General features: G+C 33.2%; 1 long non-coding RNA gene across 1 annotated transcript; it reads left to right on the plus strand.

Annotated features, from left to right (window-relative positions):
- The first annotated feature begins 3,891 nt into the window (after positions 1-3,891).
- On the plus strand, positions 3,892-11,630 carry LOC142321095 (uncharacterized). Its single transcript, XR_012755578.1, has 3 exons — positions 3,892-4,109; positions 6,997-7,085; positions 11,357-11,630. It is a non-coding gene; the product is annotated as an uncharacterized LOC142321095 (long non-coding RNA).
- The last annotated feature ends 5,986 nt before the right edge of the window (positions 11,631-17,616 follow it).

Here is a 17,616-nt window from a genome sequence, read left to right on the forward strand (position 1 = left end):
GTGTGTTGACAATTTATTAACGTGTGAAATCTCTCCCAGAGAGGCCTACCGTAAAACACTCGAAGTAAGATTTGATTTTCGCCTGATCTGGTAGAAAGATCTAAACTGTTCTCTTATAAACGTAATGTAATACGCATAAATTAACAAATATAAAAATAAAATTTACTAAGCATACCAGTATGTAACACGGCAAACCCTTTACAAAGAATCTTTTCACGATTTCAGACCGCCAAAAAATGTTTTCTTCGTCCTGTAAAGGAAATTGTGTAACACGATAAAAAATAAAATAATTTGTGTTTATCGGCGTAAAATAGAATTATAACAGTTACAAAACGTATAAAGATTCACTTATAAATACTACCGTACGTTCTGCATGACCACGACGGCGTTTGCAAAGTCGGCTTCAAGAATGCAAAGCAAAAATAAATAAGTTTATTTTAAATAATGTTCGATATTAGTTTTGCTCAACATTCGTAAACCAGACAGGATGTAAATAAAGTGTGAAATTAAAGTGCGATCAAGATCAAAGTGTGAAATTAACGTTATCTTCCTCACTACAAAAATTTACAAACTATAAATAAAAATGAGACTAGAAATAATACAGATTACCAGATTACATTCCACATCTCATCAACTCTTCGCTTCATGCTGCATCCTATTTCTTCAGAGTACCAGATCGACCGATTTTTTCAGCTGCTCAATGGATTTGATCTTTGGATTAATCGTGGCGATAAATGTAAAGCTGTGTTGCCAAATGGTAAAATATTAAGGTACTACTAATTCTTTACTACACCATATAATTTCATGATAATACTAGTATTTATTAAGAGTCCATCAGTTTATGTAATGTTTAGCTTCAGTTAGAGCAACCAAGTAATGGAGCTACTCGCTCTGTGAATTCAAACAGCCATTATCACGGCATTAGCCCACTGTGGCTAGTCTAGTGGTTAACTCGTCATTGCAAGTCAAGAGTTCTAAGGTTCAAATCCTAGTAAAGACGTTTAAATGGATTTGAATACTAGATTGTGGATATTAGTGTTCTTTCATGGTAGGGTTTCAATTAACCACACACTTCAGGAGTGGTCGATATGACGCTGAACAAAACTACACTTAATTTGCATTCATACATACCATCCTCTGAAGTAATACCTAATGGTGGTTCCAGAGGCTAAACAGAAAAAGAGGGTAGGCCATTAGTTTAGACTCCAGTTTACATCATTGATAGGTAACTTTCTCTTTTGATACTGCAGTTACTTTTATTTTTTAAATATTTTATTTGAAATATAAACCACCAAAACACAGTAATTAGATAAGTTAAACTTGCCATATTAATTTCCACCGACTGTTTTTTGCAGTACCCTGCATCTCCAGTATGTATTAAATTCTATTTTTATTACATTAAAAGTTATTCGTTTTAATGATATCTCTTTTTTATGATAAATTATAATGTTATCTATTGTGAAATTTTAAATGATGATATGAACATAAATAGGGTATACAACGTATCCTATTCTACAGGTACAACGTATACCAAAATGAAACAACTAGCACTAGGTAGGGAATCTCGGAGAGCTCCATCAAAAACCAGTCAAATGACAGAAGACAAAAAAATGAACATAAATTTACTTGTGAAAATATTTATAATTTACACAAAAATAATACCAATAAATTAAAAAGGATAAGATAGAATTTAATAGCAAGTGAAGGTGCAAGATACTGCACAAACTGGTTATTGGAAATAAATAAGGTAAGTATAAATAATCTAATTACTGTGTTTAGGTGGTTTATATTTCATATAATGTTATATATATTATATATATTTATACAAATTTTTATGAATTTTGTTAGTTACAGCAATGAAAATTCATAAGCTTATTATGTACATTTCTTGGCTTACGATATTTCAAGACGGCTGTTCATATTTTTTAACCTTTCTAATAGTATTTTGAGTATTTATCAGTTAACAGTACATCATTTGATTTTTTTTCATCATTGTTAATAAAATTGAAATGCAACATTTACTTATAATTTAACTCAATTATTCTTTTATAATGTAAAGAATAGCCATGAAAAGCAACTGATTTTGTTTCATAGTGTAAAATAAATGAAATAAGAATCAAATTATTGTCGTGACAGTCATCTTTTCACTTAGATACCCCCAAACTTTTAATCATAATAAAAATGAATTTTATGTATGTTTACAGATAGAGAATGGGTTTTGATAGATGAAACAAAGCAATATCTTCATTTAACGTATTATTTTAATAGAAGATATACTGTGTAAAAATTTACAAGTGGTTTCACAAGTTATTTCTTTTTTGACATGGAAATTCTGTTGAGTCCTTTATTGTTTTGCTTGCTTTGGCAATGAATCTCTTGCCTGACAGCGGTTTGAAAATTGAATGAAACCATGCTTGCACCTCTTTCTCAAAATCTGTAGAATATACTTATAAAGTAGATGGTACATAAATATTTCATGAATTTTAAATACCAGAGCAATCAAAGCAAGTGGAAACCTATATAAAATTGTAAAAAATAATAAGAAAATAAATGATGCATTTCATTCTATAAAAATATTACGTATGATTTAAAAGAAAATATATATAAAAAAATTAGTAAAAGGATCAGGTAGTAAACCGATATCCTGTATCGATTTTTGTTACCATTCAACATTATTCTTAGCTGAAAATTTTAGCTCAGCCAAGTAAGTTCATATAACACACATTCCTGGATGCGATGTAGATCTGTTACCATCTATATCGGTGAACCTTAATTCAGAATAATGTTTTTGCATCTATTCTTGGTAAAGCGCTTTGATCTTATACGAGAGGAATCCTTGCTGCCTTAAAAGGCGCTTATAATTTTTTTGAGCGAGTTGTCTTGTTTAACAATCTTCTGTGGATTACTCCTTTCTAACCTCCACTTTTTTCCTTTATTTTCTTCCACCTTGATCTATTAAACGGGTGTTTTTCAATGATTTCTCAATGGATATCTAACGATGCGGGGTCCGTAAAAAATTCAGTGTTCTTTGTATCTATCTAGTCTGGAGGAGTGTATAGCTTTTCTTGTGTACCTACTTAGCTAGCGATTCTATTTCTGTAAAAAATGCCTATATAAATACTTCTACCTCAGGTTAAATATTTAAGGAGTAAAAATGGACCCCGTAATCATTCCTAATAAATATTTTTGTTAGAAAAAGTTCAATGCTACCATACATGAAATAAATTTAATAACTAAAACAAAGCTATATTAATTTCACAACCGCTAATTGAATTTGTCTTACTTTCTTTTGTTTCAGGTAACTCAACAGTTCATTTAATATTCTAAGGGAGAGCTGCCATGTAAGTGGCCCTCCTTACATTGTGGTACCCCCTTTTATTGTAGTTTAATTTTCTACTAAAGGTACTTACTTTTGTTATTATTGTTTAATATTATAAATTTTCATGTTAAAAATAAGTTGTGTAGTTTTTAAGTTGATAGTATAATATTCTTATAAAATTGCGGTAGGTGCCTTGTCCCAGTAGGGTCCCCTGATAGGAACTTTCCTGTAGGGAATTTTTTATGTCTATTTTTGTGTATGTGTATGTTTCTGTTTCAGGTTTAACATAAATTTTACATTAAAATTACTTAGATAAGCAGTGTAAATTAAGTTTTATGAAAATAGATATAAATTTTGTATATGCTGTGTATGTTTTTTCAGGTACAATGTGATATTATTTTATTATTAGTTAGGTCGCGTCCGCGATCCCAATCCCTAATAGGGTCCTCCTCCCTAAGGGGGAGGTTTTTTAGTCGGTGAGAGCCCGACACTACCGTCTGTTGCGGGCGCAGATGGTGGCTGATACAGCTTTTTCCTCCTCCTACGCAAAACAAAAAAAAAAAAAAAAAATTAACAGTTCATATTATGTGCATTACTAATCTTTTTGCAAAGTGATTTTGAGTTGTAGGTGCTGTACTTAGAGTATTTTTAAATTCATGGAAGCTGTGACAAAAAGAATGGTTACCGATTCTCAAATGTAATATTGAAAGCGGAAAATGATTATGGAAGATAAAGAAAATTTCAGTTAAACTGACTATCAACTTAGTTTCAAATCTGGATTGAATAAAAAGTAAGTACCATAAATGTCTAACATAATTTTTAAAATGCAGCAAAATATAAAAAAAAAACGACTATAATTTAGATACATACCATTTATTTACCAATAAATGCAAAATCAGTGTCATACCAATATTTCAAAAAAGTTAATATTTTTGTGTATTCATTTATAATTTGTTTAAATTAGCTAAGTTTTTGTTATTCAAATACAGATGAATTGTAATATATTCAATACAGTTTTTAAACGATTAAATCATTGGAACTAAATTTTTAAAATAAGTTGACAATTGTTTTCTCACTTTTACCATGTTTTGTCACTTTCTCTAAATAAAAACCAACAACAGTCATCAATCATTGTAGCATCCCATCTTCCTTGGTAGTGATGCTGACGGAAACAGTCTCCCTGCTCATCACTGACAAAGCACAAATTTTCAGGAAAAAAGTCTAGGTGAGACTGTAGGAAATGAATTTTTAATGACATCCTACGTACAAAATATTTGTAGTTTTTAAACAGTTTATTAACTATAAACATAGTATTCATGTTTTCTGTTGCCTAAAAATACAAACTGTCTCTGAAGAACTTCCATGCAGCTAATGCATGATAAATAGCAGGGCTCGTCATTTCCTGTTCAACCGTTCAATTACTGAGCACGATATAAAAATAACATGAGGCACCCAGATTTTATCTTGATCCCTGAGTGCGAAACCAAAATTAACAGGCAGTTTTTATTGATTCATAAAAAAGTTTTTCTTTGAGATTTATGCGTACATTTACCTCTAATGTAACAATAATTGTCTTGATGATTTGAGCATTCACCAACTTTTACAGAGGCCATGTAGCAAATAAAAATGAGAAAAAAATTTCTTCAGTATTATAAAGAATTTATGAAAATATAGCAAAACACTAATAACTGTGTGAACACAACAAACAGTATAGACAATAGAAGCTAGACTGAATAAAATTTTAAGCTCTGTAATAGACAACAACAGATGTCTGTATGATATCATATATATCTACTTCCATGATACAATGTAAACATAATTTATTTATTTTTTCTTTATTAGGCATGTGTGCGTACTGTTTAAAAGTAAAAATACAGAAACTATTCTTAATTGTAACGAGTAGTCCATCAAAATGAATTTATTATAAAAAAACATTACAAATTTATGATTTATGTCAAACCTTTACATAGTAACACAATTTCAATGGCATATTGGAGATGAGCACCCAAATTACAGTGAGGAAAGTTGTGTAACATGTTAGATACAAATTTTGCATCGACAGTGTTATTTCAACGTTTGACAATATGTTTAAATTTAAAAAATGTTTTATTTAAATTTAATTATTTAAAACAAATAATTTTTATTAACTATTTTACATCTGCAATGATATTAGATTATAAGAATTAATTACATTTTTAGTAAGTAGAAGCAAAGAATATAATGCGCTAACACCAATCAGCTATGCATAATCTAATTACATGTACCTTCATTTAATGCTAGTAAAAGAGTAATCGATGAAACACATGATGTTACTGTTTCCAACTGTGAGGTACATTTCGCGAATCATCTTCTGTGACGTAGCAGAAGTTGTAACTTCGGTTATTGAATTACATAATCTGTCATAATCACAATGCAGTGATGAATATAAAGCGCAAAAGAGGTAAGAGGTACAATTGCTTTCTATTTCATTAAGAATAATGATTTTCATACGCGACCAGTCCCAGTGGTGAATGGAGCGAAGGTGTTGCTTGTAGAGCTGAAAGATTTCCTGCCTTCATGTTTTAAAATAAATATCTAAATATCAATCCGGTTTAAGTAATTATTGATTACAAACCATTGTTTAACTGTTCTTCTGCAATGTTAGGGCAAATTAATAAAAACTCCCAAGTTTCACTTTAGTAAAAAAATCATGACTACGTCGCTCATAATATTAGTATAAACATGAGATTATAATCTATAGATTTTAGTTTCACTGTATGCTTGGTCACAAAAAATGATTACAAAACACATCTCACAGTTGGAAACTGCAATATCATCATGTCTTTCATCAATTGCTCCTTTACCACTAAACAGAATGGATAAGTGGTTGAACAAGTCATTACATTGGAAATTCCTGATCTGCGACTTCTGGGCTATACAAGTCATACCATATAAAGTTGATTTCTTTAAATTTATGATGACACTATACAACCAGTCAATGTGATGAACAGAGTGAAAGGACCAATTTCAGTGCTGAATATCAGCTGTAGTTAAGTCAGCTTCGTGCTGGTATGCAATAATTTTTGTGGAAAAGGCATCAGGAAAACCATTAAAATATCCATTTTCCTCAGAAAGCCTAACTATTGATGTTCAGTTTTTATTAAGATTGTTCAGCATTTTTTTGGAAATAGATATGTCATGTCAGGTTATCTGTTGAGTTATGACTCCTTCAGAGACATAAAAATATTAATTATTATAGTGAACTAGATTCCTTGAGTCTATTAGAATCCCTTATTCCCCAAATAGATTCCACGAATATCGATTACATCTTTGAGCTTTGTCTTTGATAAAATTCTGGATTTATCTCTTAGGCTGAGGCAATAGCTACTTTCTTAATGGCCCCTTAACAGAGTGATATCTGTCTGCTTATGAGACTTATATCGCAGGCAAATTATTATATTAAAAGCACAACAGACTAAACTTAGATGTCTTGATGAAATTATTTACACTTCTTATAATTTAATTCACCAAATTTCTTCATAACAAAAAGCATAAAGTTAAATTTTATCATTTTAAGGCGGATTAAATTATGTGTTAACTAAATATTGGTAAACAAAAAATTATACTAATACAACTTACAGACTTTGTTACTTATTTGTAATTTAATCATAACTAAACTGGTAAGTTTTCTTTTTCAGCAATGTCAGATGGAGGACTTTTATCCCAGAATTTAATCATAAATAGAATTGTCATTTTCATCAAATTAGATTGGGGAGGAAACTATAGGGTGAGTTTTCAATTTAATTATTACAATGTATAAAACATGCAATAAGTAAAGCGGTAACATCAATGTACATTTAAGAATGTCCATCAGCTCTTACGGAAGGGAAGACATGTGCAAGGAAAGATGAGAAGGGCTCTAGCAAGAAGAAAAAAAGTTTCATAGGTTTTTTAAGTTGAAGCATTTAAAAGAATTAGGAAAACTTGGGATTAACTCATCTTCTTGATTCTACTAATCTTTATTTATTTTATTATAATATTTAAGGCTTAGCTCTATGTAGGGCTTATGAATGTAATTAAATTCCATTGTATGAATAACAGTTTGTCTTTAAAATCAATACAATATTAGTAATGAAGCGATTAATTTGGATAACCTCTAAAGTTCCAGGTTAACTCTTTCAAATTACTTCATATAAGAGGTGAAGCATATTGTGGCAGGTTTTAATGTATCTACCAAAGAGATTAACGATTTGTTTAATTTTCATGAGAAAGTTTTTTATGTTTTTTGGGGTAAGAGTGACATCTCCACTTTCACTGTTGGGAAATGATATTTATAACTACTGATATTCTTATGCAGAATTTACAAAATTTGCTAGAGCAAAGTGTTAAGAGAATAAAGCTCACACAGACGAAAACCCTTTAAATCATTAATTCACTTTCAGGTGTGATTTTTAATTACAACTTACCTGCAAATTACGGTAGTAAATAATTTACTTTATCCACTAAAAATTTGTGTATTTGCACTTACATGTCGTTTCTGCCTTAACTTAAAATTATGTTTTAATAAAAAAATTATTCACTAGATGAATTGTAACCATCTAACATAACATTGCAGATAGAATGTCCAGAATTCCCATTAATGATACAGATACTATTTTTGTTGTCCGTAAAGCAAATCGTCTGGGTTCTTTATTTGATAAATTCTTGTGGGATGATAAAATTGATTTTGTTTAACAAAATGGAGTGAACCGTTTTACTCTGAAGAACCTTTACAAAACACTAAGCTTGTAATCATTATGAATACATATTATGATTAAATATTTTCGCGTATAATGTGTAATGTCCAGTTTTTGGACTTCCTAAAAACATGAGCTTTTAAGAGAAAAAAAAAATGGGCTTTTAGATCATTAGCGATGCATACTTTATGAGAAAGGTAACTGTACAATCAGTTTATTTTACAATTACAAGATTAACTTTTACAAAAACAATATTGTTCTGTTGATGAATTAAAAAAAGGACAAACATATGATTTATCTGCGATCACTTCAACATGTACAGATATAAGTATATGCTCGAAATAATTTTCAGTTAATTATTTTGTAGTAACATATTATTGATGTATTTACATTAATATTATTTCATGTGTTTGATTAAATAATTAAAATGAACTTGAAATACAACTATAATTTTTTTCAAATTTTATGTTTATTCAGATCAGAAAAAAAACATTTATTTATAAAGTAGCAAGTTAGGTTAAATAATTTGTTATAATAAAAAAATCACCCTTACCAACAATTCATATTATATCCCTAGGGCTTTGGGTTACTCGACAATCCTCAGGAGACATATTTTTTTGTAATTTAAAACGTTAAAATTAAAAACGTAAATAAAAAATTATACACTACAATCACCTACCTACGCGGGTCATTGTATAGGGAAATAAGTTAGGCAACTTGATAATTATTAATTTAAATAGAAAATCATCTTCAAATTTGATATGTTCCTTTATTAATTTATTGTTATTACAATAATGTTTTGAGATTGCTAGTTTTATAATAATCGGTGGAAAAATCTAATATTTTAATAAAATTATTTGTAATTATTTTTATAATAATTAGTTGTAATTATGTTTATTTTATAAAATGTGATTAGCATAATTGGATTTATCGAAACAGCCTTTCTTTATATTATTAATATGTTCTTTAGCTCTAATAGAAAAATAATGGTTGGTCATAACAATATATTCAAGAGGGCGGTTTACACGTTTGAAACTATAGCCAACTTGCCCTTTTTTTTTTTTTTTGAAATTGACATTACACCCACGGGGTTGTTGTAGTGGCGATCTTCACAAATCAGCTGATTTCGAAGCTGCGAGTTCCAACATTCAAATCCTAGTAAAGACGGTTAGTTTAATACAGATTTGAATACTAGATCGCGGATACCGGCGTTCTTTGGTGGTTGGATTTTAATTAACCACACATCTCAGAAATGGTCGACCTAAAACTGAACTAGACTACACTCACATATCATCCTCAGAAGTAATACCCGACTGTGATTCCCAGAAGCTAAATTTGATAAAAAGTAGAAAAAAAGGAATTGAAATCAAGTTGTATACAGAGTGTATAAAAAAGTTCTCCCGGGATTTTCATAACATATTCTACACCTTAAATTTATGGAAAATTTCATATAAATGTATGCCCTAAAATGCTTCGTTTGTGAGTAACGGCTAATGACAGATTTCACTCAGACTTCAGCAACCCCGGTGAAACAGATCATACTGAAATTTTTTGGACATTGATTACGGGGCAGAATTAGTGATTTCAATGGTTTTTTATCTTAAAAATTAAATAAAATACCTACCACAACTGTATCTGCAGTAGTTTTTAAGGAGTTTGGGATGAAATTCAATAAATTAGGGTAAAAACCCCGTTTTTATGTTTGACGTACAATAACTTTGTTAAATGTGTAATAAACATCTAAAACCTTTAAATAAAACTTGTAGAGAACTTAATTATGAACAAAATGGTGTAAGATAATTCGAATAAAACAAAGAAAGTTTAGAAAAATTAGAATTTTATTTAGAACCAATACAGAAGATCATACCTATCAAGACTATTTATATATGTTTGCAGATTTCATCAAATATAAGATAATCATGACAGAGTGAGTACAGCACTTATAGTTAAGATTTTATTATATGATAATCGGGTTCAGAAATTAAGGAACCAAATCGTCGAATAACATGTGTTTAGTTGATTCATATGACAATCGCAAATTTCATCGAATTATAATTATTTTTGTTACCTTCATCAGTTTGTAAATATCAATGGTATTAAACATTAACTAAAAAGCTGCAAGGTACTTAATATAAAAATCATTTACAAATTAACTAATTTAAGAAGATGCATTAATTTAAGAATACAGTGTAAATTCAAGTGAGTTGTGTTACAGTAATATTATTTATATTTAAAATATTGATTCTTTTGAATACTGTTGTCGATGTATTGAAAATTACTTCTTTAAAATAAAAGATTTGTTGGATGTTTAAATCCACTGAAATTGATGAGGCAGACGACTTAAAGACTTGTTGGCATACTCTACATTCCAAATACTATCAATTAGACATTTTATAACCACAGATTTACCATCTTCTAAAATATTTATTCAGCTCATGAAATTACAAAAATGTAATTTACGACTGTAAAAAGGTTCCGTACATTAAGTTAAATGAATTTTTATTCCAGTAACAGGCTGTACTCTTATCTGTCTTACTGAGATCATGATTATAAACTTTGAACAAGGTTTAACATTTTGAGGTTGCAGAAGAATATACTTTCAAACTGATTTCATATCGAATCGTTTTCTATGACTTTGTGTCACTACTAAACATATGGGCATAACATAATCTTATGTAAAAACATTAGGAAATTATTTAAATATAAAATTATTAGTAAATAATTTTTAAAATTAATACAGAAAATCAGATTTTCAAGTAAAATGAAAACAAAATCCTAATTTATCTTTTTAATTCACATTGTTTTATTATTAAATGTATTGTAATGTTATAAATCCTTATTTGGAAATATTGTGCAGAAATTTTTAATAAGATTATAATTCTTAGTTTTATATTATGTAAAATTAATTTTTTTTTCGACAGAGAAGGTTGTTAATTATTATTTCAAGTACAATAATTTTTTTATATTTATTTGGTTACTTTCTTTCTGATTTTGTTGTGTTAAATTTATAAAATATTTAACAATTATTTTATTACTGAAAAACTTTTTTTAATTTAATTACTTTTATACTATTTATTTATGTAATTGTGAAAATGGTTATTTGTTTTACAAAAGAAAAACTAAAAATATTTAGTGTTAATTACAAATATTATGAATAAAAACTTTCATGTTGCCCAGTAAGTATACATAAAGTATTAAAACTTAATTTCATGTATATGTGTAAAGAAAATGTAAATGTTTGATGTTAACTAATGTAGACTTCCTGACAAGAATATGTTCAAAAAAATATGAGATTTTTCTTTCTCAATTTATTTTATTTCAGAATGTAATATAATTGGGAGAACTTACAATTATTTCTGATCGTAACGTTTATTTTTTCATAATGCTGTACGGTTTAAAATATTGTCGATGTTCTGACCAAGGTTTTTCCATGGTTTCCCTTGGTTATAAGGCAAATGCCAGAACAGTTAATTTTGCTTCCATGGTTTGTGCTTAAATTGTTTGGTGAGAACATATTATAGTTTAATCAGAATAATCAACCAATATTTATTTTCTTATAACAAATATTTGTTTGTAAATATTTAATAATAATAATGGACATGTTATAAAACCATACAAGTATTAAGTGAATTTATTTATCTTCCCCTACTACACCTTTATTTATTTACCTAATATAGCACAAATATTTGAAACTTATCTCCATTGCCTACGACATCTAAAAGTAAATTGTGGGGGGGGCAGAGCTTTCGTCATTTCAACATTGTTGTGAGAACACCAAACAACTTTGTTCAAAGTCGCCATTGTACATACAGTACAGTAGCACCATATGAAACATTAATGACTGTGTTGTTTTATGTAAAACCTTTTTTTGTCTTCTGTCATTTGACTGGTTTGATGCAACTCTCCAAGATTTCCTATCTAGAGCCAGTCATTCCTTTTTGGTATAATCCCTGCATCCTACATCCCTAACAATTTTTTTTACATATTCCAAACGTTGCCTGCCTGCAAAACTTTTCCTTTCTACCTGTCCATCCAATATTAAAGCGACTATTCAAGGATGCCTTAATATGTGACCTACAACTCTGTCTCTTCTTTTAACTATATTTTTCCCCAATATTAAAATTCTTCTACCTCCATAATCTATTCTCTTCCTACTTTTATATTCAGTGATCCATCTACATTATTTCTAAACCAGTTTATATAATCTACCTATCGCTTCCTTACCTTCACTGTGCAGTAATTCTGCAGGTATTCCGTTTATTCCAGGAGTCTTTCTGCCAATCAAATATTTTAATGCTCTCTTAACTTCAGATCTTACTATTGTTTCTCCCAACTTTTCTCCTCTTTTTCCTATATAACACCCCTTTCTAATTCATTTCCTCTGTATAACTCTTCAATATATTCTACCCACCTATTGATCTTTCGTTTCGTATTATAAATCAATGTACCATATTTGTTTAACACATTATTAAATTTTAATTTATGTACCACAAAATTCTTAACTTTCCTGCATGCTCCGTTTATTTTACAAATGATCATTTCTCTTTCCACTTTTGAACACTTTTCTTTAATCCACTCTTCTTTCGCTAGTTTGCACTTCCTGTTTTAGTATTTCTTAATTGTTGATAGTTTGTTTTACTTTCTTCATCACTAGCATTCTTATATTTTCTACGTTCATCCATCAGCTGCAATATATCGTCTGAAACCCAAGGTTTTTCTACCGGTTCTCTTTGTTCTGCCTAAGTTCACTTCTGCTGATTTAAGAGTTTTCTTTTTAACATTCTCCCATTCTTCTTCTACATTTTCTACCTTATCTTTTTTACTCAGACCTCTTGCGACGTCCTCCTCAAAAATCTGGAGTAGTTTTTAAGGAGGCCAGGTTGGTCCTCCTCCCGAAACCGGGAGCCGAAGAAACCGATCTGCTTCATCAACACGATGGGAAAGCTGTATGAGAGACTGATCGCTGAAAGACTGCGGTCGGAGATTGGGGCGGGCGGAGGTCTTTCCCCGGACCAGTACGGCTTCGTTCGGGGAAGATCGACCGTCGACGCCGTCCGACGGGTGCTAGAGTGGGCCAGAGTTCAGTCGGCAGGCACGTGGCGACGAAATCCCATTGATCATTCTCCTAGACATCAGGAATGCATTTAACAGCGTGCCATGGGGAGTGATCATGGGAATACTCCGGGAGAGAGGGATCAGCGGCTACTTGCTCGCCGTAATAAATGACTATCTGCATGAGAGATCTCTGCGGGTACGCACAGAGGAAGGAGAAGATGACTTCAACATGTTTGGAGGCGTTCCGCAGGGGTCGGTGCTGGGCCTCTTCCTTGGAACATCGCGTACGACGGCCTTCTGCGGGAAGAACTCCCGGAAGGATGCCAGTCGGTCGCGTACGCACATGACCTCGCGGTGATGGTGTCGGGACGGACGGAGGAGGAGGTAGAAGATAAGGCAAACTTGGCGGTGGCAGTCGTCAGCAGATGGCTGGGGGAGAGAGGACTACGACTGGCACCGCACAAGACGGCAGCTGTCCCGATCACCGGCAGAAGAAGACTGAGGGGAATGTCCTTCATGGTAGACGACGTACGGGTCCACACGTCCGGTTGCGCTAAGTACCTGGGCGTGTGGATTGACAAGAATGGGCTGTCTAACACCCACCTCAGAGAGGTCACGAAGAGGGCTGAGAAGATACAAGACGCTCTACAAAAACTAATGGGCAACAAGAGCGGACCACGGGCGAGCAAGCGACGGCTGATCCTTTCAGTGGTTTCCTCCGTCTTGCTGTACGCGGTCCCGGCCTGGAAGGACGCACTTTCGAGAAAGAAGAACGTACGGATGCTAGCCTCCCTTACCAGAAGAGCGGCGATACGCATAACATCGGCGTACCGCACCGTATCTGGATGCGCAGTGGCAGTCATCGCAGGGGTGCCTCCCATCGAGCTGCGGGCCACGCAGCTGGTCTCCACATACGAAGGAACGCCGAAGGCGGAAGCCGGGAGGCAGCTGATGTGGAGAACGGCTACGGCTGGGGCATGGACCAGGAGACTGATCCCGGACTTGGGACCGTGGGTCAGGCGGAGGCACGGGGAGGTAGATTACTTCCTCACGCAGTTCCTGTCTGGACACGGGGAGTTCGGGGTCTACCTACATCGGTTCAAGAGAAGACAGACACCGAGGTGCTTCTACTGCGGTCAGGATGACACGCCGGAGCACACCTTTTACGAGTGCGAAAGGTGGGCTGTGGTCCGGCGTAGGCATGGCACAGATGGCCTCACTCCAGAAACAACTGTAGCTCACATGCTGAAAGGGAAGAGAGAATGGGATGCGGTACAGAGCACGGTGGCTAGCATCCTGAAGACGAAGGAGGTACATGGAAGAGAGTGGGGAGAAGACTTCTAGGCGCGGGTAAGCAGCAATGTCCGTAGCAAGTATACTGTGTGTTTCTTCTACTATATATATTATTTTTGTGTTGTATTGTATTGTATTGTGAATTCATTGTCTCCATTGTCACTGTGGTTGGTACTCTACGGCCGGCTCGAGATGACAAGCACGATCGCTTCGACCGTGTGCAGGAGGGCCACAGCTAGAGGTGACATCGCCGAAGAGACAACATGAAGTGTGGGTTTCATTTATTATGTATTTTCCTTGTATTGTATGATTGTGGTATTATTTTATTTTATTGATTGTGTTCCTTCTAACGGTTACGAGGGCACTCACAGCGAACGTGCCCGCGGATTGCGGAAGGAGGAATAAGTTCAGACGCCAACGTGATGGGCTGCAACTGAAGGGAGGGTTGTTCGCTATTGTCCTGATTGTGTTTTATTTATCTTATTTTATGTCATTTTATTGAGTTGTTTTGTGTTTTGCTGCTGGTTGAGGAGTGCAATCGCAGCCAACGTGATAGTGGTGGCTGACTGCGACGAGAGCTGCCGCAGCAGCGGGAAGTTACTGTGTTTACTGAATTTTATTTTATTGTAGTGTGTATTTCATTTCTTTTGTTTATGTTTTTGTGTTTATATTGCTGGCGGGATGGCATACACGATCACTGCGACCGTGTGTAGGAAGGCCACGACCAGCGGTGACGAAGCCGAAGAATGAGACGGATGGGAAGAATAGACTTTTATTAATTATGTATTCTGTATGGGTGTGTTACTAGGCTTAACTGCGTTTTCCTGATGGCGGCTAAGTGGTGGTGTGAGTGTGTTTTATTACTTGTGTTGTGTCCTGCGGATGGGTGAAAAAAAAAAAAAATAAATAAATAAAATAAAATACAGGGGGCGAATCGTGGTCGCCGTGCAGGGCCAGGGAGGCAGCCTGGATGCAGAGGACGCTTTGGCTCCTTCATATGCAAGAATGAAGGTCAGTTGGGGTGCTCCGATGATGCATTTGGGACCCTCAGGTGTGAGAGGGGGACGCGGCGGTTTGCCGGCTTCGCGCAATGCGTAGCCGGCAACCTAGTGTAGGGACGGGAAGGGTAGCCTCTAAGTGGAGGGATGTAGTGGTCGTCCAGAAGGGAGGGCTGCTGCATCTTGATGAAACTGAGAGGACCCTGATGGGACGCCAAAGAAAAGGCAAGACAGGGGGGCAGTCGACTGCCACGACACTCCGACATTCCTGCGCATAGCCTAACGGCGGAGGCCGGGGATGTTGGGGGTGTTTAAGAACAAAAAAAAAAAAAGGTCAACAAACACCAAACATTATCATAGGCTAGACCCAGAATTATTTTAGTACAATTTGAAAGAAGCAATGAAAACTGTTTAATTGTCCAGTCAATCCAGTCGATTTTTGAATAAAATTAGTAGAATTTAGGAAAATCATTTAAGAGGTTGTAGATTAGGGTAAATATAAGTTGTTTATATGCAACTGGATAAAATAAAGGTCGTTCAATAAAAAAGTTTGCATATTTAAAACATGCACAAACTGATCTGTTTTTATTTTCATAAAATTTAGACTGAATGATTATTACAATGAAGTAAATTTCAGATTAATAACTGTTGATAAAGACTACATGTTACATTCCTTGTAACATATAACTGATGTGGAGAGTTTTTGGTTGTGTGCTATAATTTAGCTGTAAAATTACACTTAAAAAAACCATTACATCTTTAATAAAAAAGATTATAAATTATTTGGCTGTGAAGTAGGTGGAGTTCACTAATAAGATGTGGACTAACTGTTTAATCTAATTAAGGGAATGACTAAAAAGAGAACAAAAGACTGAGCTATTTCATGTTTTTATGGTTTGATGGGAATTAAAAGATCACATTATTAACTGCTATTTTTATTTGACAAATGTATTTAAAGTTTCTATGAAATCTAATCATTCAGTTCCTTTTTGCAATGATGTAAAACTTATTCGCAAGTCCTTCTGGTTCACAAGGTTCCAGAAATAGTTTAGGTTGAAAATAATGATGATGAATTGGGAATAAGGATGAAGGCGAGCTTTTTTCAGACTTTGAAATACATATTTATGAACCACACCTAATTTTCATCATTAGCTTGCTAGGTGAGCTAAGATTTAATTAGGTATTGTAAGATAACCCACCGGGTTGGTCTAGTGGTGAACGCGTCTTCCCAAATCAGCTGATTTAGAAGTTGAGAGTTACAGCGTTCAAGTCCTAGTAAAGCCAGTTATTTTTACACAGATTTGAATACTAGATCGTGGATACCGGTGTTCTTTGGTGGTTGGGTTTCAATTAACCACACATCTCAGGAATGGTCGAACTGAGAATGTACAAGACTACACTTCATTTACACCCATACATATCATCCTCATTCATCCTCTGAAGAATTATCTAAACGGTAGTTACCGGAGGTTAAACAGGAAAACAAAGAAGGTATTGTAAGATAAATACAAATTAGGTTGACATTTATAGAATGGAGGTAAATTTGAAATCTGGTTGAAAAAATTTCAGTATTTCACAACATTCCGAACTTATTAGTACTTTGGTGAATAAATCTTATGGAATAAAATAATAGAATAAAACTTTGTACGAATATTAAGAATTCTAAATTGCAATTAGATCAAGCTTGTTAACCTGGTAACTCTTTATAGATTTGTCTGATATAGTTTAAAAACTGCTCTATAATCTTTTTTGTCTTTACATCAAACCTTAGAGATTGAACATAGTAGACGTTCCCACCAACATATTTCTGTGATGAAAACTACTAAGAAGGTAATGGGTGTGCTTATATGCTAGTAGGTTATATCTTGGCCTTTCATTCGGAGGTCCCGGGTTTGAATCCTGGCCAGACATGGCACTTTTCACACACGTGACAAATCATTTATCTCATCCTCCTAAGCAGTACCTAACAGTGTTTCTGCAGCTTAAACAAGGGGAAAAAACAAACGTTATGTCTGGACATTAATTCAGAATGTGTTCAAAACTAATTATAAAAGAAGACCGATTGGTAATTTAGTCTTCTTTTGTATTTTAATATATTTAAATGTATTAAATCCATATAAAAGAATTTAATTGTATAACATCACAACTCTATTTTTATAAATGTTTATTTCTATATTATTCCACAAAAAATCAGTAAAGAAAAAGCTATCTATCGATCGTAGAGAAACATAAAAAA

This window comes from Lycorma delicatula, chromosome 3 (assembly GCF_047948215.1).
Source record: "Lycorma delicatula isolate Av1 chromosome 3, ASM4794821v1, whole genome shotgun sequence".
NCBI classification, from domain to species: Eukaryota; Metazoa; Arthropoda; class Insecta; order Hemiptera; family Fulgoridae; genus Lycorma; species Lycorma delicatula.